Source organism: Hyperolius riggenbachi, chromosome 2 (assembly GCF_040937935.1).
Source record: "Hyperolius riggenbachi isolate aHypRig1 chromosome 2, aHypRig1.pri, whole genome shotgun sequence".
NCBI lineage: Eukaryota > Metazoa > Chordata > Amphibia > Anura > Hyperoliidae > Hyperolius > Hyperolius riggenbachi.
Window position 1 is genome coordinate 56,340,526 of NC_090647.1, and position 23,896 is coordinate 56,364,421.

At 45.2% G+C, this 23,896-nt stretch overlaps 2 protein-coding genes across 4 annotated transcripts in view; both read left to right on the forward strand.

Annotated features, from left to right (window-relative positions):
- Positions 1-9,874, forward strand: part of CEP295 (centrosomal protein 295) — a 198,882-nt gene extending 189,008 nt beyond the window's left edge. The window contains exon 29 of the transcript XR_011026048.1: positions 9,835-9,874. The gene's annotated coding sequence lies outside the window, so the exon portion shown is untranslated. The remainder of the gene's footprint in view (positions 1-9,834) is intronic.
- The window catches only part of LOC137545494 (high-affinity choline transporter 1-like), an 89,827-nt gene that overhangs the window by 23,945 nt on the left and 41,986 nt on the right, over positions 1-23,896 (forward strand). For 2 of the 3 annotated variants that reach the window (XM_068266813.1, XM_068266812.1), the window contains exon 2: positions 17,577-17,638. The gene's annotated coding sequence lies outside the window, so the exon portion shown is untranslated. Of the gene's footprint in view, positions 1-5,240; positions 5,264-17,576; positions 17,639-23,896 lie in introns of those variants that run through there. The other variant, XM_068266814.1, reaches the window with a different exon arrangement.

Sequence of the window (23,896 nt, forward strand, 5' to 3'; positions counted from 1 at the left end):
TCAAATGAACATTACATAGTTACCTTGCCATCAGTTCCTCTCAGAAGCTCACCATTTTCTTCTGACAATAATCCCTTCCAGTTCTGACAATATTTTGTCAGATCTGAAATATATCAGTTGCTGTCAGTAAAATATCAGTTGCTGTCAGTTATAGCTGAGAGGAAAACGGATGTACCAGGTAATGTCCATGTTTCCCTATGGCTCAAGTGGGCGATGTTACAGTTTAACTGTGTGCTGACTAGAAAGCTGTTATGGGTAATGGCTATTTTCAAAATGGAGGACGGAAAATTCCCTTGATCATAGTGAACAAATAGGACGCGGGACAGGAGAAAGACACTGAGGAGTAGACTACATGGAAGGTAAGTATGACTTGTGTATGCTTATTTTGACTTTTATTTTCAGTACAGGTTTTCTTTAAAGAGAACCTGTACTGAGTAAAAATATTTAAAATAATCACATGAGGTAACTTCAAATGAACATTACATAGTTACCTTGCCATCAGTTTCTCTCAGAAGCTCACCATTTTCTTCTGACAATAATCCCTTCCAGTTCTGACAATATTTTGACAGATCTGAAATATATCAGTTGCTGTCAATAAAATATCAGTTGCTGTCAGTTATAGCTGAGAGGAAAACTGATGTACCAGGTAATGTTCATGTTTCATGGCTCAAGTGGGCGATGTTACAGTTTAACTGTGTGCTGACCAGAAAGCCGTTATGGGTAATGGCCATTTTCAAAATGGAGGACGAAAAATTCCCTTGATCACAGTGAACAAACAGGACGCGGGACAGGAGAAAGAAACTGAGGAGTAGACTACATGGAAAGTAAGTATGACTTGTGTATGCTTATTTTGACTTTTAATTTTCAGTTCAGGTTTTCTTTAACAAACAGTCACTCAATGACCAAGTTTATGAGCTGTGGGGTCTTTGGCATCAATAAGTTGCATTTTCTCAATGAAATTAAACAAATTTGATTGGCTGTTTGTGGCCCGCCACCTTTTCAGTATTTCAACCCCAGTCTCCCAGTGACTGACTGTACCAGGTTTGAGGCCTCTGCTATTAAGAGTGTAAGAATGGCAGCAATGTAAATATTCCCCTTGAAAATCAATAGGTGAATTTTGATTTGCTGTTGTAGGTTCCACCCACTTTCTGGAATATTAATCCCAGTCATCCAGTGACCAACTGTGTCAACTGTGTGGTACCTATCTGCCTAGCTACCTCACCAGTAGACCCAGCACCTGCCTAGCAACCTCAGTAAAAAAAATTCTGGAGTCGCAGTTGCCATACAGGGAGATGGAGGGCCGGCTGATTGGTGGAAGTTCCACGTGATCAGCCGGCTTGAGGCGGTGACGCTTGCGTCCTGCCTTTAGGAGGCGGGCGGATGCCTTCCGCCCGAGTCCACACGTCTCCCTGTTAACGTCTTGTGACGTTACACTGCTGCCCGCCTCACAGCTCCCCATCCGTCGGACCTATGGGAGGTTCCAGCATCGTGCATGTCGGGTATAGGGGCTGTCTTCGGCACCGTGTGCGGCTATGGAGGCGGACACATTTTCAAAGGTTGGCTTCTCGTTTCTATTGGCCCTTACATATATGTAATAGTTCCCCATCAGGTCCGGCAAACGTCTGCCTGGCAGGGATTGGCTGTTTAGAGTTACTAGCCTGTTATTGGTGAAATTTAAATGTGCTATATACAACTGCTTTTAATTGTATCATATTGAGGCTGTCATGGCTTGACAAAGGAGCTAGGTCATCGCTCCGAAACGTTGCTATTGTACTCTTGTGCTATTATGACAGCCTTTTAATAAAACAAGGAAAAGAGCAATTTGATGGTGCCGACTTCATCCTTCTTTGATACAGAACTCGAGTGGTGACCGAGCTTGCCGCGGCACATCTGCTGTATATGATTGGGGTTGTGCTTTTCTGCTAGATTGTGAAATGGTTAATAAAGTCATCTTTAGTAGAGGTTTATTGACGTCCCCATACAGTGACTGAGATAATGTATAACTGGGGACGCCTTGATCTCCTCCATTGTGATGGCCACAGATAAAGGTTAACCACCTGGCTTTATGGGCTTTAGAAACTGGTTACATATAAATTCCTGGGGCTCCATGTATCTCCATATCTCTTCTCATCATCATCACATCAATAAAGGAGAACCATTAACCAGGCCTGCAGCGTTGATTTCATCCATATGTTCGTTGTTCAAGGGAATTTATATGGTAGGGTTTTTTTTATAATGCATATTTGTTTTATTTATTTATTGTCAGCACTTGAAATTTCATTTGATCAGAAACACAAACATTCACAAATAGATACAGTATTTGGGCTTTCTTTTGTTTTGGCACTGCAGCTCGGAGGAGTCTTATGAGCCCAAGAGAGAATCACTTTATTATTATTATTTATTGTATGTATAAATTATTATTTATTGTATAAAGCGTCAACATATTACGCAGCGCTGGACATTAGATACATACAATGATATACAGGATGACAAACGTAACATGGTTATACAACATAGGATGAAGTTATACACAGCCCTGTTTTTAGGGTAACAGTGATGACGTAACCACACTTCACCAGAGGGGGTGCTGTTGCCAAGCCAATGGACGCCCAGGAGGAAGAAGATAAATGCAGCATGTGGATCCCAGAAGGTGAGTTGTTACTGCCCTGTGCCTGCGCTTCCCCAGCTGCTGTGCCCCCCCCCCCGTCGCTAAGGGGAGGTGGGGGAGGACCTAGCTACCTATTGGAGGGGGGGGGGACCCTGACCACCTATATGGGAGGAGAGGGGGTCCCTGGCCACCTATATGGGAGGAGAGGGGGTCCCTGGCCACCTGTATCGGAGGCGGGGATCCTGGACACCTATATGAGAGGAGAGGGGCACCCTGGCTATTGGGGAGGGGACACCCTGGGGACCTATATGGGGACCTATATGGGAGGGGAAGGGGTACCTTGGCCACCTATATGGGAGGTGGCACCCTGGCTACCTATATACTAGGGGAGGGAGCACTCTGGTTACCTTTATACTGTCTGCTCGAGTCTAGGGGAGCGGTGGCTATTTTTACACCCCCACCCTGGGAGCTACGTAGCCTAGAAACTGCCCTGGTTATACAAGGCAAACATGGTACAAAATACATGATTGTGCGATCCTGTATTCATCACAGGGAAAAGTGCACTGCGATGACCAGGCTAGTCAACGTATGCACATACAGAGTCCTTGGTGACAGAAATTATTCTGTAATCAATGTTATTCTGTAATCACTGTTGGATATTTCTGCACTGGACAACCAAAAGAAAGGCAACCCTTCTATATAAATATATAATGTAGTTTTGGCAATCAATTGGACCAAAAGATCATATAAGTGGTAACGTATGAATCTTTATTAAAGCCAACTAACATATAAAATCAATTAAAACAAGGCAAGCCGTAACCAAGCCTATAGAAGGCCCCCAAAAAATAAAGTATAAATAATGTTACAAGAGCACTGCAATCAATAAATATACAGCAATATAGATATAATGAGGTAGATTAATTGCACAGTATTCTCCTGAGAGGTTTGTGGCCATGAAAGTCTACAGTGTTATAATATTAGTAATAATAATGATTTTAGTCAAATTAGCACAATCATGAGAGAATGCACATATCTGTCAACATAAATGCTGCTATCAAACCCTCACAAAATGCCACCGACTATAAAGTGCCAGTGCCCTATACCAGTGTTTCTCAACATTTTATAAGTGTGTACCCCTTTTAAAACCCTGTACTCATCGAGTACCCCCTAGCATAGTAAACATGATCACAAGTACCCCTTGACAAATATATATTTAATCGTAGTACATGATAATTGGTTCTAAACAATGTGCAAGCATTTATTATTGCTTTTAATTAGCTAAAATACTAATTTGGTGTTGTTTAAATAAGAATTATAATTTTTTAAATCTCTAAATTTGTTATTCTTGGTTAAGTATATCAAGCCCGAGTACCCCCTGGACCCATCAGAAGTACCCCCTGGGGTACGCGTACCGCATGTTGAGAACCTAGGCCCTATACGACTTCAATATAAAGAATAATAAAGTGCATTACATCCAAACATCAAGGTGCATATATAACAATAGAAAATATAAATATTCTTTTGTGAAAAAACATCTATAAAAAAGTGGTCAAAAAGATCAAGGTACATAGAAAGCGGGACGGCTGCATGGGCGCTCCAGCGCCTGTCCGACTAGTTCCGCCGAAGCTGCTTAAGCAATGCAGAAATATCCGTACAGCAAAGTCCCCATTTTACGAGTCTCAACTAACTGGCATGCCTGAGAGGATAACGGGGACTTTGTATTGGGGGTTTTCAGGGGTGTTTTCAGACATTAAAATACTCGCCGAGCTTCCAGCGACGTCTTGTAGTAGCCTTCCTGTAGCTCCTAGCGGCTTCCGACTAGTGTTGTCCGGATCATGAATGATTCGGATCTTTGATCCGAATCTATTTTGTGAGTCGAATCATCCGAATCATCAAAATGAGTGATTCGGATCGCAAAAGGGGCGGGGCCAGGAGCGACACACCCCCCTCTCAGCGGGCAGCGGGGTCCTGGAAGCAGAGCAGAGATGGATCGCTCTGTTGGAGGGGACTCAGGGGAGGCAGCCTTGCAGGGACAGGTAGAGAGGACATGGGTGCCACTGCCAGATAGAGCACACATACTGGCTATAATGTGCTGCTCATTATAGGTTGTCTGTTCCGTAGTTGTGCACAGAGTGAACACATTGGAAACTTTTGGCTCAGCTCAGCACAGCTCAGTAACTTTGCAGGCACTGTGATTGCAGGGCAATATGATCCTCCTGCACTCGCTCTAAACAGCTGCACTTATCTTTGGGGAATACTTTATTTCACTGTGCGACGTTTCCATTCAAGGTATACAGATGAACATGTAGGTGAAATATATGTACAGCATATGATTGCAGCATGTGGGTATTGTGTTCAAGCAAACATTTCTGTTCTCTGCTCGTCCCTCCTCCCTTCTCTGTCCACTCCCTGCCCTCTGTCCATCTTCTCCCCTTCTCTGTGTGTCCACCCCTCTCCCCTTCTCCTGTCCTGCTAGTCATTTCACCCCCTGAATGCTTCCCTTGTAAAATGATCCGAGATTCGGATCAAAGATCCGGATCTTTTCAATGATCCGATTCGAATCATCCGGATCATTGAAAAGATCCGAACTTCCCATCTCTACTTCCGACGTCCGTGCACAGCTCCCGGCGTGTCACATGACCCAATGCAAGTCAGGTACACCCATGCATGGAGGAGCCTGCTAAGATCGACAGGAAGTCGGGGGTAGGGGGTTGTACATTTTTGGCCAGTTGCTCAAGACACGGGCAAGCACATGTATCTGGTATCAGACGATCCCCGGCAGTGCCGGATACCAGGGGCTCTGCTGTATATTATGAATAATAATAAGTGAAAAAAATTCCTTATTCCGCCTCTTTTTACAAATTGCAACGCAAGCTGTTTAATTGTGCACTATCCGTATTTCCCTCGTTGTGGTTCTCTGTATCGTGTATTATACAGCACCACAGAAGAGGCCGCTGGTTTATAAATCACTACTAAACATCATTATATTATACACTTTGTCAGTCGGACATTCCTGAGTCCGCCACAGCCGAGGGCTTTGTTTAAAGTCGCTAGGATCTGCTGACAGCTGAAATGGAGTCTTTAATGGATGGACTGACCATTTACACGTCTGTGTGACATTTGAAATAAACGAGCTAGTGTGCTATGAATAATCTAATTAGTGGCTTGTAGCTGTAGCTGGTAACCATGGCGATGGGGACAGGTAGGATCGGGTGAGAAGAAGAAGAAGCCACAGGTGACTTTATACTTCAGCAGTAATCCTGCTTCTGTTAACTGTTACCTGGCAAGATGAAATCATGCAGATTGTGATGAGCCCGTTCAGGTGCTAAAATTACCATCTATCCCTTTTTTTTTAATGGAGCCAGCAGTTGGCTATTAGAGCTCCATAAAGTGCAGTATGTTAAGACTAGCTCTGTGGTGCCGCCTCCTACAGTTGTCACCCTAGGCATATGCCTGGTTTGCCTATGCCTAAAAATGTCCCCGATGCCCCTTTATCTTCAAATCGCCATCATATTTCTCACCCCTGCACAATTAACAGAGGATGCAGATAACAAACTTGCATACATAGGAAGCACAAACTATGGTATAGGAGGAGAAGAAGCAGTGACATAGCTAGAGATTATGGGGCCCCATAGCAACATTTTTATGGGGCCTTCAGATGTAGGCACTCTTGAGCAATGCTATCTGCCCCTGTGGATATGAGTTAACTGGGCTATGGACATTCTCATGCAATCTACTGTACACTGCTTATCAGAGCCGGTTTTGTACTTTTTACCACCCAAGGCCCACTATCACCAGCTGCCCCGGACCGACAGCATACATACATTATAACAAGGGGTGACAGACAGAGAGGTAGCAAACGGTTATACAACATAGCACGAGATTATACATACAATCAGGGTATACAATGCGTTTTACAGAGACCCAGCAAAACAAGTCCGAATTAGTCCATGAGAAGGGTGTCATTGCTGGGGTAGCAAAATTAAGAAGTACACAGGGAGAGGGAGGCCGTGCTAAGGCTTACAATCTAAAGGGAGGGGGGGGACACATAAGGTAGGACTGTGGAAAAGGTGATTGACTGAGAGAGTTATGCTGGGCATACACGGCACTTTTTTCCTTATCAATTGAGCCGCTGATGGGCTCGATTGATAATATCCGACAGGTCCAATGACCTGCCGGATAGATTCCCCGCTTGATCCCCGCCGGCGGGGAATCGAGCGGCTAATAAGGAGCGCCGGCGGGGACGAGCGGAAATCGATCCGTGCGCACGCGCAGACGAGCGGGGATGCAACGGCATCGAGCTAGAGGCTCGATCCGGCACATAATTGCATCCAGAAACGTGCCGTGTATGCCCAGCATACAAGTGTGGTTAAAGAAATGCGTTTTGAGGGCTTTAGATTAGATGAGAGCATTAGATTGTAGGCTCCTCTGAGGACAGTTAGTGACAAGATGGCAGGGATTACATTATAAGATCCTCTGAGGACAGTTAGCGACATGATGGCAGGGATCACATTATAAGATCCTCTGAGGACAGTTAGTGACATGATGAAAGGGATTAGATTGTAGGCTCCTCTGAGGACAGTTAGTCACATGGTGGCAAGGATTACATTATACGCTCCTCTAGGACAGTTAGCAACATGATGGCAAGGATTACATTATATGCTCCTCAAGGACAGTTAGTGACATGATGGAAGGGATAAGATTGTACGCTTCTTGGCAAGCGGCACATTTAGTGAGTGAAAGGTGGCTCAGAGATCACTGTAAGGGCCCATTCATGCTAGAAATCGCCGGCAAAACGCTCAAGCGCTAGCGCTTTTTAAAGAGCTACGTCTATAAAACCCTATGGCCCTGTTCTTACTTGGGCAATTTGCGTTAATTGCCGGTGATTAATGCAAATTGGCAAATGCAAACGCGTAGCCTGCACCACTTTCAGGCGATTTCCCGGCGATCGCGTTTCAGTGCTATAGAAGCGCTAGACGCGATCGCGGAAAAATCGTTGCAGTGTCCAGTGATTTTGCCACGTGTAATTGCGGGAAAAATCACTCCCGCAAAACGCCGGCGGTAATTGCTGGCGTTTAGCGCTTTTAAGTGTGAATGGGGCCTTAGTGCCCGTTCACTGCTCCTTCAACCCCCGAATGCAAGATCTGGCTGTTGGTAGCTGCCCACTGCTTTGTGCAAACTCTGTGTAGCAGGATGAATGTTCGTCAGGCTAACTGCTCCTGCCACCCTGCTGCTCACAGCCCACCCCTTGCTTTTCTGGTGCACTAGGCCATGGCCTTTGTGACATTGCCAGAAATCCGGCCATGCTGCTTATAGTCCATGGGCACTGAGCTAAAGTGAAGGAGGAGGAGCACATGAAAGTTAATAGTAAATGCATTAAGTACCTTGGCCTCCTTTTCTCCAAGGCCCGCCCCATAGCAGCTGCTATGGCTACTGCTACTCCCCTGAGAAGAAGACCCCTCCCAATCAGGCACCTAGAAATACCAAGTGTAGGTGGACGGGCTCTTTTTAGTCTTTTCCAATGAACTTAGCACAGCAATTTCCTTATTGCAGAGATCTCTCCTGTGCAACTGTTTCTTGGTCCTAGAGCGTAGGCGGTACATAAAACCTGCAAAAAGCCTCATGCAATCTTTTACCAACACTGGTATTCCAAGGGAGAATAACTTCAAATAAAAGCCACACTCACTGTGACTGTTTCTACAGCCTTTATGTTTGGATATAATAAGTCATAGAAATCCTGATTACCCCCACTCACATTTATCCTTGGCTGGAATTCAAGGAAACCTAACAATAGCCTAATGGTGGCAGGGTCTTACCTCTGGATGCCGGGCGCACACAAACGGCAGCCAGGATGTCAATTAGAGCTCGGCATTGCGGGCTCCCCGGGGAACCCGTACAGTTAGTGTTTCGGGGATTAAAGTCTTGAAGCAGACGTTAATGATCTCAGCGGTTACCGGCACAAAAATGCAGAAGAAATCATTGGACGCTTTCAATAGCGGTAATTGCTCACTAAAATAAATGGTTTAATTCTTGGAAAATGGGGTCCTTTTTGGGAGACTTAAAATAATATAATTATTTGCATAAACATGTATTACAAGTTTAGTTTGTGATTTTTAAAGGTAACTCCGCTTCCAGGGCCAGCGCTACCATTAAGGCAAAGGAGGCAGCTGCTCCAGGGCCCCAGAGCTTGTAGGGGCCCCCAGTGGCTACAAGAGGAAAAAAAAAAATTTCAAATCGGCCTTATAGTTTTTGAGAAAATCAATTTTAAAGTTTCAAAGGAAAAAAAAAACACATTTAAAAACCAGCCGACTTTAATGGTTAATAGCAAATCCACCTGAAATGCTAGAAACCCTAAATTTGAAGGATATGTTAAGGAGATCATTAGGAATAAAAGGAAAAAACAATTTTTCAAAAAGACCTTATAGTTTTTGAGAAAATCGATTTTAAAGTTTAGAAGGAAAAAAGTATAGTTTTAAATGCGGTAAATGTCACTTTTAGTAGCAAACCTAACGGTAGTGTAATTTTACATGCATCAAAAGAAAGAGCAGTAAATTTCCTGATGGGGTTTCTAGGGGGTCTATACGCAGCCGCAGCGCTTTGGCCAGGGATCGCTATACAGCCGCAATATGGCTGTATGAAGATCCCTGACATTTTTTCCTATTTTCCCAAATTTTTTTTTATGTTTAGAGTGTGGGAATTTTTTTTTAAAAAAAATTATGTGGGGTCCCCCCTCCTGAAACTTTTTAACCCCTTGTCCCCCATGCAGACTTGGATAGCCAGAATGTGGAGCTCTGACCGATTGGGACTTCACACCCTGACTATACCAGCTGCAAAAAAGGTCCCCTAATGCCGATTTTTGTTCCGGGGTATATGTTGGGGGGGCCCCCCAGGTTTATTTTGCCCTGGGGCCCCATTGTTGCTTAAACCGGCCCTGTCAGCTTCCATATACAAAGAATAAGATACATAACTCTGTAGAGGTCCATCGGCTTCCTCCGATCCAGTGCTTAGACCCCTGACGCCCGCAGCCACGCCCCCATACGAGAACGAGTATTGCCACACTGCACAGATGCAAGATGACTCATACCTGCACAGTAGCACGGAGTCACTGCTTAGGTCAGGGGGGAAAACTGAGCCTGTTCTGGCGCATTGTTAGGCCAATAGATTGGGATGGCATCCGCATAACTATGGAATAGGTGCCAGATTGTTCTTTTTTGTGCTCATTTTAGCCAGCAACATTTATGACGTGGCCATTCAGCATTGAGAATAGCAGAGAGAAGTTTTGGCACGGGCACTCTTGACAGTCACAGCCAATCTTGTAGCCGAACTACAGGGGCATATCACAGCCGCGAAAGTAGTGAGGCGCGGCAGAAAAGACCAGGCATCTCATGGAACGCAAGAGGTGAGTCCACATTCCCCGCCTGACTGCTGCTGTAATTTCTGGAGGGGGAAGTGCTGAATGGGTAGCCCGAGGTGGGCGGGGAGTCAGGCTAACTACACTAGGGGCACCTATATCTGGCTATACTGAGAACACCTAAAACCTGGCTGTCTATACTGGGGGCACCTATACTTGGCTAATTTTACTGGTGGATCTATACCTGACTATCTATACTGGGGACACCTATACCTAGTTATCTATACTGGGGGCACCTATATCTGGCTACCTATACTTAGGGGGTCTATAACTGGCTATCGATACTGGGGACACCTATACCTAGTTATCTACACTGGGGCAACTATACCTGGCTACTGGGGACATCATACCAGGCTATCTATACTAGGGTCACCTATACCTAGCCCGCATCTATACCTGGCTACCTATACTGGTGACACCTATACCTGGCTACCTATACTGGGGACATCTATACCTGGCTACCTATTCTGGTGACACCTATACCTGGCTACCTATACTAGGGGAACCTATACCTGGCTACCTATACTGGTGACACCTATACCTGGCTACCTATACTGGGGACATCTATACCTGGCTACCTATACTGGGGACACCTATACCTGGCTACCTATACTGTACGTTTTTTATCCTGCCTGTCCTGCCTTTCCAATCTTAGCTTTTTCTTGGGGGCTTCCAAAGTTTTGCAGGGAAGCCCAGTGATTTCTAGTTACGCCCCTGTTTACATAGGCATAGTGCTTGGTGTGATTTGCCTTCTTAAAATAGAAGGTACATGCGATAATTCAGCTTTAAAGAGACTCTGTAAGAAAAAAAAATCCCTCTGGGGATACTTACCTTGGGAGGGGGAAGCCTCCGGGTCCCAATGAGGCTTCCCCTTCCTCTGTAGCCTGGGGGAATCCCGCGCTGGCTCCGCCAAAAGTCCCTTAACAAATCCTGACAAGGACTGTGGCTGCACGGCCAATATTTACCTAGCACCATCCTGCACAGGCGCAGTAGCAGCTCTTCCTTCGGGCTAAGGCAGAAATAGCCAACCACGATCAATCCACTCTACTACAAAGGACTCACGCCTGCGCTATAGAGTAGATATGATCAGGCTCGGCTATTGTCACCTTAGCCCGAACGAAGAGCCTCTAGTGCGCCTGCGCAGGATCGCGGTAGGTAAGTATTTTACCTTACCATTGTTCGGGGGGGGTCACATCACAGCGCTGGATTGCCGAGACACCGTAGGACAGGGGAAGCCTCATTAGGATCCAGAGGCTTCCCTCTCCCGAGGTAAGTACCCCCCAGAGGGTTTTTTTTATGTTACAGGTTCTCTTTAAGTGAACATCATCTCAGGTCACCCACAGTGCAGCATTTCTGAATATGCAAATTATCTCTTTAGCCAGGCTTCCACTCAGAACCACTAATGTATAGCATGCCTATAGCTTTACATTTTACACAGCCACATCAACCCCACCTGTAAACAGCCTGTTTTGGACTTTTGGACCTCCTCAGTACAGTACGGTTCTGGATGCAAGCAGTTTATTTTCACTTGGCATTCACTTTAAAAAAATGTTCCCCTTCTCTGCTTATATCTCTCATACTCAGTGGCATAGCAATAGGGGGTGCAGAGAGGTTGCGACTGCATCGGGGCCCTTAGGCCAGAGGGGCCCTCACTCAAGCACAGTATTTGCTCTTTATTGCTCCTGTGCTAATAATATTCACTTCTATAGATGCTTTGAATAGTAGTAATCATTAACACACTGTTCCCCATTCCCTTCTTGCACCTCTGACACTGTGTTATCCTTGATTGGTTTTGGTATTCCGTATCAATTTTTATGTATATAGCACTTGGAGGGGGGGCCCTATGTAAAACTTGCATCGGGACCCACTGCTTCTTAGCTATGCCACTGCTCATACTGTGGTGGTCTTTGGCAGTTATTTTCTGTGCCATATGAACTGTTATTTATAGAATGCTTGGGGGGCCCAATGTCAATCTTGCACTGGGGCCCAGAGCTCCTTAGCTACGCCACTGAAGGCGTGTGAGAGTGGGAACGCTTTAAATGCACTTGATTCCCCGTTGAGCTCCTAATGCTAACTGGACATGTCACTGGCAGCCTGGAACATAAACATTCTTTCTTTCACCCAAAGCAATCAATTACGGTTCCTTTCTTCCAAGAAGCCTTGTGTAACACGGTTTTGTGCTCGGTGTGGCAGGAGGCCAGGGGGCGCCGTGCGAGGACTGTTTAACAATCTTGTGTTCTGCTCGCCCCGCGGATCTGCTGCTGTACAATAAGCTGGCGCAGAGAATCCCTCAGCATCAAACTCCTCTTCTGTTTGGCTCTCATCCCACCAAGCAAATGGAAGAGAAAAAAAAAAATAAACACTTAATTGCTGCCTGAACGCTACCTTTCCAAATGCTGCAATTAGTGCACTTCAGAAGGCGGTAATCCCTTTACCTTCCTGTGGGCCAGCTCAGCGGGACTGTCCCTCTTCAAAAATAACGCTTTAACAAGCTTCCTTTCATTAGGACGGCTCTGTTGTTGCTATTCAGGCCTTGTATCTGATGAGCGGGCTTTGTGTGCTGAAACACACTGGAAAGTTACCCATGATGATATAATCCGGCTAAAGTCAAGGAGGGAAAACAGCTTGTAGCAAAGTCACGGTGACAACAACCAGGGGCTGATCTCAGCATCCAAGTCAAGTTTAAAGGCAACCGGGAGTGAGAGGCATATGGTGGATGACATATCTATTTCCTTTTAAACAATGCCAGTTGCCTGGCTGCTCTATGGCTGCAGTAGTGTCCGAATCCTGAACACCTGAATCAAGCATGAAGCTAATCTAGTCAGACTTCAGTCAAACCTGCTGCATGCTTGTTCAGGATCTGTGGCTAAAAGTATGAGAGGCAGAAGATCAGCAGGAGAGACCGCGGCAACTTGTATTGTTTAAAAGGAATAAATATGGCAGCCTCTGCATCCCTCTCACTTCAGGTGTGCCTTAATGACAAGTTTATGGGGTCCTATAGCAAAAATTTGATAAATCCCCAAGACCCAGGGCCAGGGCACTATCTGCATGAAGCTTGTATGTTTTCCCTGTGTCGGGGTGGGTTTCCTCCGGGCTCTTCGGGTTCCTCTTACATTCCAAAAATATACAGGTAAGTTAATTGACTTCCCCCTAAATTGGCCCTAGACTAGGATACATACATACATACATAGACATAGGACTCTGGTACATACACTACACGATATAGACATGTGACTATGGTAGGGATTAGATTGTGAGCCCCTCTGAGGGACAGTTAAGTGACAAGATCATTGGCGTAGCTAAGGAGCTGCAGGCCCCGATGCAAGTTTCACATTGGGCCCCCCAAGCACTCTATACGGGTCTACATTAAAAGGGCGCCGGTAAAAAAGGGCGCCTGGTGTAGCCCATATAAACTTCGGTTACAAAAAAGACGCTTGGTGTAGCCCATATAAAAACTTCGGCTAAAAAAAAAAAGGCGCCTGGTGTAGCCGATATAAAAACTTCGGTTACAAAACAACTCCGGGATGTGTTAATTACTATTCCCCCTCCAGGCCGCCATGAATAGTGGGGGAATGAAATAATTCGGCTTACAGTGCTTGTAGCCCATATACAAACTTCGGCTACAAAAACACTCCGGGATGTGTTAATTACTATTCCCCCTCCAGGCCGCCATGGATAGTGGGGGAGTGAAATAATTCGTCTTCTAGCACTTGTAGCCCATATAAAAACTTAGGCTACAAAAAAAAGGCAATAATATGGGCTACAAAGGGGCACCTTACTGTAGCCGAAAACCTTGTAGCCGAAAAAATACGGGCTACAAAGGGGAGCCCGCTTGTAGCCTATATCAAAACTCAGGCGCCCTTTTCTACACCTTGTTGCCCATATTTCCAGAAATAACATTAATGTCTATGGCGGCACCCTTTTCATACAGGCAGCTCGGGCGCCCTTTTCAACCGATCCCCTCTATACATAACAATTGATATGGCGCACTAAAACCTGCCAATGGCAACTGCAGTGTCAGGGGTGCAAGAGGGTGACGGGGAACAGTTTGTTAATGATTACCACTATTCATAGTATCTATAGAAGCGATTATTATGAGCACAGGACCAATAGAGAGCTAATACTGTAGTTTAGGGAGGGCCCTTCTGGGTCCCTGTGGCCCAAAAGCCCCGATACGGTTGCTACCGCTGCACCCCCTATTGCTACGCCCCTGGACAAGATCATATACTCTGTATAGCACTGCAAAAGATGTCGTCACTATATAAATACTAAATAATAATAGCCTAAAATTCAAAAAGAGTATTTTAAAGGATTACTGTAGGGGGGTCGGGGGAAAAAGAGTTGAACTTACCCACGGCTTCTAATGGTCCCCCGCAGACATCCTGTGCCCGTGCAGCCACTCACCGATGCTCCGGCCCCGCCTCCAGTTCACTTCTGGAATTTCCGACTTTAAAGTCGGACGTTAGTGGGAGCGAGGGCACAGCTGCGCAGCCACAGTGGTTTTCCGACTTTAAAGTTGGCAATTGCAGAAGTGAACAGGAAACGGGGCCGGAGCATCTGTGAGTGGCTGAACGGGCACAGGACGTCTGCGGGGGACCATTAGAAGCCGTGGGTAAGTTCAACTCTTTTTCCGCCTACCCCCCTACAGTAATCCTTTTAAAAAATCCTAAGCATCCTGTTAAGAGAAATATATATTATGTTCTTGTTAAAGAGACACTGAAGCAAAAACAAAAATATGATATAATGAATTGTATGTGTAGTACAGGTAATTACTAGAACATTAGTAGCAAAGAAAATATTCTCATATCTTTATTTTCAATTATATAGTGTTGCATCATTCTCTAATATTTGCAGTTTACACACTACACTCAGCATTCTAAATGATTTTACAGAGCAGGCTAACGAACTATTGACCTGTCCTCTGCAGATGAAAAAACAATACAGTGACTAATGCTTCGTGCACACTTGCGATAACTATCGTTTGCAAAGAACGATAGTTACCAGACGAACGATATTGGAAAGATTGGTATGCAACGATGGGATGCAGCGATCATCATACACATTTTAACGATAGTTCTCGCAGAAAAGAACGATCAGAAGGAAATGTTGCGTACATATTTATATATATAAAAAAACAAAAACACTGACATGGAGTTACAATAGATACAAATATATGATTGTTAACTTAAAAACAAAGTTTAATTGAAATGAGCAATGTAACAATCTTTACGGCCGCGCTACAAAGGAAGTACTGAAGCTGGGCAGAATTCAACGCAGGCGCATTGGCCCTTGTAACGATCGTTCTCGGCCGATGTCTGTATACACTATAGTTTTGTAACGATTGTCGGTAGATATGATCCGTCAGGTTGGATATTTCCATCTTCCCAATGTCGTTCTTTTGTCGTTTATGTTAATGATCGTTGGGTAAAGTTCTTTCCCCGATCGTCGGCGTACCGATCGTTAATGAGCTGTTTCAAACGACCGTAGTCGCCAGTGTGTACGCAGCATAACAGTTGAGATAACAGCTTCAGAAGACAGAGCTCTCTGTGACTTTGAAAGTCGTAGAACTCAATGGTTTTTTTGCATGCATAACAACTGGAGTTTCTTAACTTTTCCTGTACTGGAAACATTATTAGACTTATGTCTCCGCATCTCTACATATACAAATTATTATATCATACATTTTTTTTTTCGCTTCAGTGTCTCTTTAACATCTATCTCTGACACATTGTCCAAGGAACATGTCTTTCATTAATGAAACAAGTTAGTGGGTTATTTTTATTCATGCCTCTGGGGGGCAAAGTACCTCTTCTTGGATTTTTAACATGTTCAATCACTTGACCTCTCAATTGATACGCTTTATGATTATTTTCAATGCAATGAATAGCTGCAGGTTTAGTATAGTCCAGATCTTTCTTTTCTTCTAGTGCTTTCCAAGCTACATTGACATCACTGCAAAAAATCTTTTTTTGAAAGGTGATGTCATTTTACCGACAAATAATGGTTTGTCTTTCACACTCCTTGTCAGAATGGGATCTGCTTGTAGCACATCCAAATTTTTCATGACAGCAAAAATTTGGATGTGCTACAAGCAGATTCCATTCTGACAAGCAGTGTGAAAGACAAACCATTATTTGCATACAGGTCTAGACCAAGTCTGAGAAATCTTCTTGTACAAGCCGATCCGTACAGTAAATATGCAAAGGAGTTTAAAATATCCCAGAAGAAAGGTTGCTAAAAGTGTATGAATTGTAACATTTGCAACTCGATCATCATTGGCCCTGAATTTGTTCACCCAATGAGCGGCAAAAAGTACCACATGAGAGACTACTATAACTGTAATACTGATAACTGCGTTTATATGTTGAAATGCCCATGCGGCTTAGCATATATCGGTAAAACGACATCACCTTTCAAAAAAAGATTTCAGAAACATTGCAGTGATGTCAATGTAGACATCAAGAAGAAAAAGGTTCCGCTGCACCAAAGGTTCACCCAACCTTTGGTGCAGCGGAACCGTTTTCTTCTTGATGTCTACATGAGCTTTGTGGATTCCTGGCTCCCTTTGGTTTGTGTGTGTATGGTTGCAGTGGGTCCATTCCTGTTCCGATGTCAATGTAGCTTGGAAAAAAGAAGAAGAAAAATCTGGACTATACTAAACCTGCAGCTATTCATTGCATTGAAAATAATCATAAAGCGTATCAATTGAGAGGTCAAGTGATTGAACATGTTAAAAATCCAAGGAGAGGTGGCGAGTGGCAACAGAGACAATTTGTTGTCGCAAAAAGAGGCCTTCTGGATACATGAACTAAGTACTTTGCACCAGAGTGGCCTGAATAAAAATAACCCACTAACTTGTTTCATTAATGAAAGATAGGTTCATTGGACAGTGTGCCAGAGATGGATGTTAAAGAGATCACGAAGCAAATTTTTTTTTATAATAAAATAATTTGTACTGTATGTGCAGTACAGCTAAGAAATAAAACATTAAGAGCAGAGACATAAGTCTTATATTGTTTCCAGTACAGGAAAAGTTAAGAAACTCCAGTTATCTATTCAAAAGCCGTTGAGCTCCACGACTTTCAAAGTTGCAGAGAGCTCTGTATTCTGAAGCTTGTTATCTCAACTGTTAGTCACTCTATTGTTTTTTCTTCAGCAGAGGACAGGTCAATAGTTTGTTGGCCTGCTCTGTAAAATCATTTAGATTGCTGAGAGTAGTGTGTAAACGGCAAATATTAAAGAATGATGCAATGTTGTAAAAAAACACTAACTGAAAATAAAGATATGAGAATATTTTCTTTGCTACTAATGTTCTAGTAATTATCCGTACTACGCATACAATTCATTATATCATATTTTTTTTTGCTTCAATGTCTCTTTAACAAGAGCATAATATATATTTCCACAGGATGCTTAGGATTTTTTAAATACTCTTTTTGAAAAGTTTGTAATTTTCACAAATATTGTGTGTAGTGTCTTGCTTGATAATGCTTGCAAAATCACATGTATTTATAATTTTGGTCATTAATTATGTTTTTGTTTCATTATATTTTACAGTACATTTTGGATCCTTGTCTCGGCCTCCCCTAGAGTCATGCAATAAGACAATTCTCCCGTGGGTGAGTTGTGAAAAACCTTATTACAATGTCTTTTGCTTTAATAGCTTTTGTCCACTAGATGTCGCCTTTTTGACCCATTTGTATTCATTAGGTCAATGGGACGTATAGGTCGTATTCAGCCAGCAATGTTGTATAGAACTCCCTAGCAACGGCAGCTCTGTCAATACGCAGCCCCACGTGAGCGACATTAGTATCCCAGCAGTCAGTGCGGGGGACGTCGCCTGGAGACGGCGAAAATGCTGAGTACTGATTGGTCTAACAGCGTTAACCAATCAGAACAGGAGGGGTGCGGCCATACTGGAGCCCGATTTGGATTGACAGCGGGAATCAGCTGTCAGTGCTGTTTTAATTTGTGTTTCAACGTTTTTATTGAAAATTTTAAACATGAACAATGGATAACAAGAGGGAGGAAAAAGACCAACAAAGCTCATGTTGCACAAAACGTAAAACATAGGGTAATCATGAGTAATACAGCAGTTACATGACCATAACAGAACAAGGGGTGTGCGAATAGTGAGAAAGCTAGGCAACCTTCCGGTCAGGGGTGCATTGCATCACCCAGGCTGGGGTGGGAGCAAGAGCCTAGCTTTGGTTAGCAAGTCACCCAATGTACCTAAGAGGAGGGAGGGAGACAAACTACATGAGGGGTAACAGGGGAAGGGCCAGACTGGACCAGTAGGCCTGGTAAGGGTTGGGAAAGGGGGGTGGTGCCTGTGAAAAGATAAATGTACTTCAGAGGATTAAACCAGCTATCTGGAGTATGCTATGGTAAGGGGAAGGTGTAGGAACCGACCTGGAGGGGGAAAGGGGAAGGGAGGGAAGGCCGGTGTGAGGGGAAGCCTAGGAGGTTAGCTCAAAGCGGCAAGCAAAAACCTCTTCTATTCAGAGTGTGTAGAGGGCCAGGGGTAGACTGCTGTTTTCATTTGAATGTTTGATTTAATTAGCCCATATTTCACAGAGAGCATATCAAGGAGAGGCTGTGACAGGGAAGCCTGTACAATTGCAGTAGCGCTGTGCGCAATGATATTATGATAGAAGTATATTTCTTCTCTGATGACATGTTTAAAGCGGTATCGTCACCATAAAAATCAAATTTCAACAGCAACTGGTCTGAGTGTATTAAGTGATAGAGATGCTAATCATGCATTCAAAACATTCAAAACTTTTTCTGCTGTTATGATTTGGAGTTATCACATACTTAAAGAAACACTGGCCCTTTAGTAGTCATGCCAAAGAATTGCATGCTGGGGGTTCTTTATATCTATAATCTATTCCTCCTCTTCCCTTTATTTCCCTGCCAGCTTCTTATCTGAAACCTAATCCCCTACTCACTTGTGTTTACAAGCAAGGCTGAGGCGACTCAGCGATTGGAGGAGACAAGAAAAAAAGTAAAGGGCAGAAATGACATCACGAGTTAGCCTTAACTGTGGGCAAAAGACATGGCCCCCACCAGGAACAGAATTCTTGTCATTTACTATATAACATTCACTGAAATCAAAACGTGGACAGTATAATACATGTGTTATGTAAGTAGGTCAAGTATTTATCTACTTATATATGTGTTTTTTCCCCTGGCATAGTATGGCTGATCCTACTGCTTTAAGTGATTTATATATACATATTTATGTTGTGAGCTAGGGAGATAACATCACAGTTTGGTCACTGCTTTGCGTGGGGTATTGTAGGATTAGGTATACCGTATATACTCGCAAGCAAGCCGAATTTTTGACCCCCCAAAAGTGGGCCAAAAGTTGGGGGGTCGGCTTGCTTGCGAGTGATGTGCCAGCATGGGTAGGTGGGTGGGCGTGGTAGTACCCCTCCCCGCTCCCCCCGCGGCCGCCGCTGCTATTACCTTAGGCGGCGCCGCTTCCTCTATCCCCGTCCTGCTCCGGTACCTGACTCACAGCAGTGCGCCCCTCGGCGGCTGCTGTGATGACGGAGGAAACCATAGAGAGCGGTTCCCATAGTAACGGCATCGCCGCTACAGGAAGCCGCTCTCTATGGTTTCCTCCGTCATCTCAGCAGCAGCCGCCGAGCGGCGCGCTGCTGTGAGTCAGGTACCAGAGCAAGACGGGGATAGAGGAAGCGGCGCCGCCTAAGGTAATAGCAGCGGCGGCCGCGGGGAGGGGCACTAACAACCTACCCACCCACCTACCCATACTGGGACTATACTGGGGCACTATGCTAGCCATACTGGGGCACTATGCTAGCCATACTGGGGCACTATGCTAGCCATACTGGGGCACTATGCTAGCCATACTGGGGCACTATGCTAGCCATGCTAGCCATACTGGGGCACTATGCTAGCCATACTGGGGCACTATGCTAGCCATACTGGGGCACTATGCTAGCCATACTGGGGCACTATGCTAGCCATACTGGGGCACTATGCTAGCCATACTGGGGCACTATGCTAGCCATACTAGGGCACTATGCTAGCCATGCTAGCCATACTGGGGCACTATGCTAGCCATACTGGGGCACTATGCTAGCCATACTGGGGCACTATGCTAGCCATACTGGGGCACTATGCTAGCCATACTGGGAACTATACTAGCCATACTGGGCAATATACTAGCTATACTGGGGCACTATGCTAGCTATACTGGGGCACTATGCTAGCTATACTGGGGCACTATGCTAGCTATACTGGGGCACTATGCTAGCCATACTGGGGCACTATGCTAGCCATACTAGGGCACTATGCTAGCCATACTGGGGCACTATGCTAGCCATACTGGGCAATATACTAGCTATACTGGGCAATATACTAGCTATACTGGGACACTATACTAGCTGAACTGGGCACTTTACTAGCTATACTGGGGGACTACCTACCTATACTGGGCACTATACTAGCTATACTGGGGGACTACCTACCCATACTGGGCACTATACTAGCTATACTGGGCACTATACTAGCTATACTGGGACACAATGGGGGGGATCACGCGGCCAGCATTTCCTACCCCCGGCTTATATGGGGGTCAATCATTTTTTCCTGGTTTTCCAGGTAAAAGTTGGGGGGTCGGCTTACATGCGGGTCGGCTTGCTTGCGAGTATATACGGTATATGAGTTGACTACCATGTATGATTATAACCACATGCCTTGATAAAGAGGGAACGTGCGAGGCCCCAGAAACAATTGTGGGCTACTTTTGTGGCTATAAAGGCTCAATAAAAGAGCGTGATTTCTTGCAAACACGGTGTGCTGATATACTGGACTGCTGACTTTGTTGTGGCATAGCCTATATCAAGCACCCAACTCTTGATAATTGGTGTGCCCACTCACATTCTTTATACATTACATTTCCAAGTGAAACTCCAAAAGACAACAATGACCACAGGAGAGCTAAATCCTTGGAGCTCGCACAGATCTGCTGAAAACCAACCATGATGAATCGTGATTTACTTTAGGACATCTCCGGATTTGGATACAGTATACAGGGCCGATTCTAGACTTTTTGCTGCCTGAGGCAAACTTGTGAGGACACGCCCCCACTGTGAGAATCTGCTCAGCTGCCTGTGCAGACAGGCAGCTTTTTGACCACTGTTCAGGTCTGCATTCTGCAGGTCTCTTTAAGAGAGACTTTTTGTCAGTATTGCAGCTTGCTGCTGAGGAATTTGCATACATTCGTTATGCAAATCCCCTTCCTGCCTCCTGTGATGACTGGCTGTATAAAGGTTGGGATTACCCACAGTCCTTTGCTGGTCATTCCTTCTGGGTTTGTAGTAAACACTCCTAGAGAGTGTCAGCCATGCTACTTCTTGTTGAAGTTATCTTAGAGTAATTCCTGGAAAACTGCACTAGGCAGGTTTCCTTAGTGCAGTTAGGATTGCTTATCTGTTTGTTGGTTCTGTTGCGATTGTCCTGTCCCAGCGGTGGTCGACAGGAAATGGTTCTGATCTCTGTTCTTGGAGTATAGCTGGTGCAGCGGTTGCTACCAGCTATCTCTTCTGATCTGTCTCCTTGGATCGCGCTAGCCACTTTCCGCTAGTGCTGTGGATCCTTCTGTTCTGCTACTCTGTACCTGGATCGCGCTAGTCACTTTCGCTAGTGCTATGGATCCTTCTGTTCTGCTACTCTGTACCTGGATCGCGCTAGTCACTTTCGCTAGTGCTGTGGATCCTTCTGTTCTGCTACTCTGTACCTGGATCGTGCTAGTCACTTTCGCTAGTGCTGTGGATCCTTCTGTTCTGCTACTCTGTCTGCCTGGATCGCACTCGCCTAGCGCTAGTGCTGTGGATCCTTCTGTTCTGTCTTCCTGGATCGCGCTGGCCACTTTCGCTAGTGCTGTGGATCCTATCTCTCGCTTGTCCCTGTTTTCGTGTGTCTGTCTTGTCTGATACGAACGCTTGCTGTAGCCTCGGTGAGGTACAATACAATACAATGCAATAACATTTGTAAAGCGCTTTTCTCCCATAGGACTCAAAGCGCATAGCTGTGTCTCAGATTAATACAGGGTTTCAGGCTGGGTTGTGTTACAGAGGAGATAGTCAGATGTTCATGAATGCCAGACTGAAAAGGTAGGTTTTCAGTTTAGACTTAAATGCTTCCAGGGATGGGGCTGTCCTGATTGGGTGTGGCTGGGAGTTCCAAAGTGTAGGGGCAGCATGACTAAAGGCTCTGTCTCCAAAGGTTTTGAGGTGGACTCTGGGGGTGACCAAGGTGTTACGTCCTTTTGATCTAAGATTGTGGGGGGTGTGATGTAGTTGCAACAAGTCCTTCAGGTATCCAGGGCCCAGATTGTGCAAGGATTTGAATGTCAGTAAGCCAATCTTAAACAGAATTCTACATTTTATCGGTAGCCAGTGGAGTAAGCTCAGGGTTGGTGTTATGTGGCAATGGCGGGGTTGGCTCGTTAACAGCCTTGCGGCGGCATTCTGTACTAATTGCAGGCGGCGTAAGTCTTTCTTATGCACGCCTGTGTAGAGGACGTTGCAGTAGTCTTACCTTGATGTGACGAAGGCATGAACTAGGGTTGGAAGATCCTCTGAAGGAATTAGGTGTTTAATCCTTGCAATATTCCTTAGGTGAAAGAAGGAATGTTTCACAACAGCTGAGATTTGATTCCTGAAGCTTAATTTCCCATCAATCAGTACTCCCAGGCTGCGCACACAGTCTGAGTTGTTAAGGTCTGAGCTCCCTATCCTTAGCGGTGTTGGTTGAGACTGGAGCTGCTTTGCTGTTGAGCCCTGGCCCTCGATAACAAGAACCTCAGTTTTGTCAGCATTAAGTTTTAGCCAATTATTATTCATCCACTCCTGAAGCTCAGCTAAGCATGCGTTTATTTGTGGAGTAGGGTCTGTGACATCAGGTTTGAATGACAAATATAGCTGGGTGTCATCAGCATAGCAATGATATGTCAGGCCATGTTTTTGTATGATTTCTCCAAGTGGCAGCATGTATATGGTGAACAGTAAAGGGGATAATATTGCGCCCTGAGGTACACCGTATTTTAGTGGTACAGGGTTGGAGAGGAAGGGCCCTAAGGCTACCCTTTGTGTTCTGCCAGCCAGGAAGGAGTTGAACCACCGGAGAACAATGCCATCTATGCCACAGTACCGGTAACCGTTAAGCAAGCGCTCGCGTTCTCTGTTTCGTGTTTGTCTGTCCTTGGTTAGTTAGGCGTGCTTGTCTCTGTTGTGCGTAACACGCGGAGACCGCGCATGAACGCGTGCACTGTTGCGAATGAGTGCGGTGTTCGCGTTCAGCTAGCGTTTGTTGTTTTCCTTGTCTTTCTCTTTGTATGATTTGCTGTGCCTTTGCTACCCTGGTGCTCTGTCCTGCTCAGTCTTGTGTCGCTATTGGCAATCGCCATTCTTGCGATTGCGTTTCCTACTTCGTTTCCGCCGTTGTGTGTTCGCCGTTGCTGGGTGGCGACTAGTTTGGTGGGCACACATTGGTTCTGTCCCTTTGCTCTGTTCTCTGTGGGCTATCCAGCCCTGCCTGATTGTACCTTGTCCTGGATCTGTACAATTCCCATTTGGCATCTGTGGCTGTGCAGCGGCTGTGTTCGCCTGCACTCCACAGCGCCATCTGCCGGTGGGAATTGCCCTCTGCGGGTGCATAGCACCTAGCCTGGGTGTCCTCAATTATACGCTTGTGAAGGAAATCCGCCGCGTCAGCGCACGTCTGGTGCGCTGACCACGGAGACGATTCCACAATCGTTACACCCACCCACTAATTTAGAATGATCGCACAGCACCCGACAATTTACTCTGCTTCATTTAATGTTCTCACATGACATGCTGCAG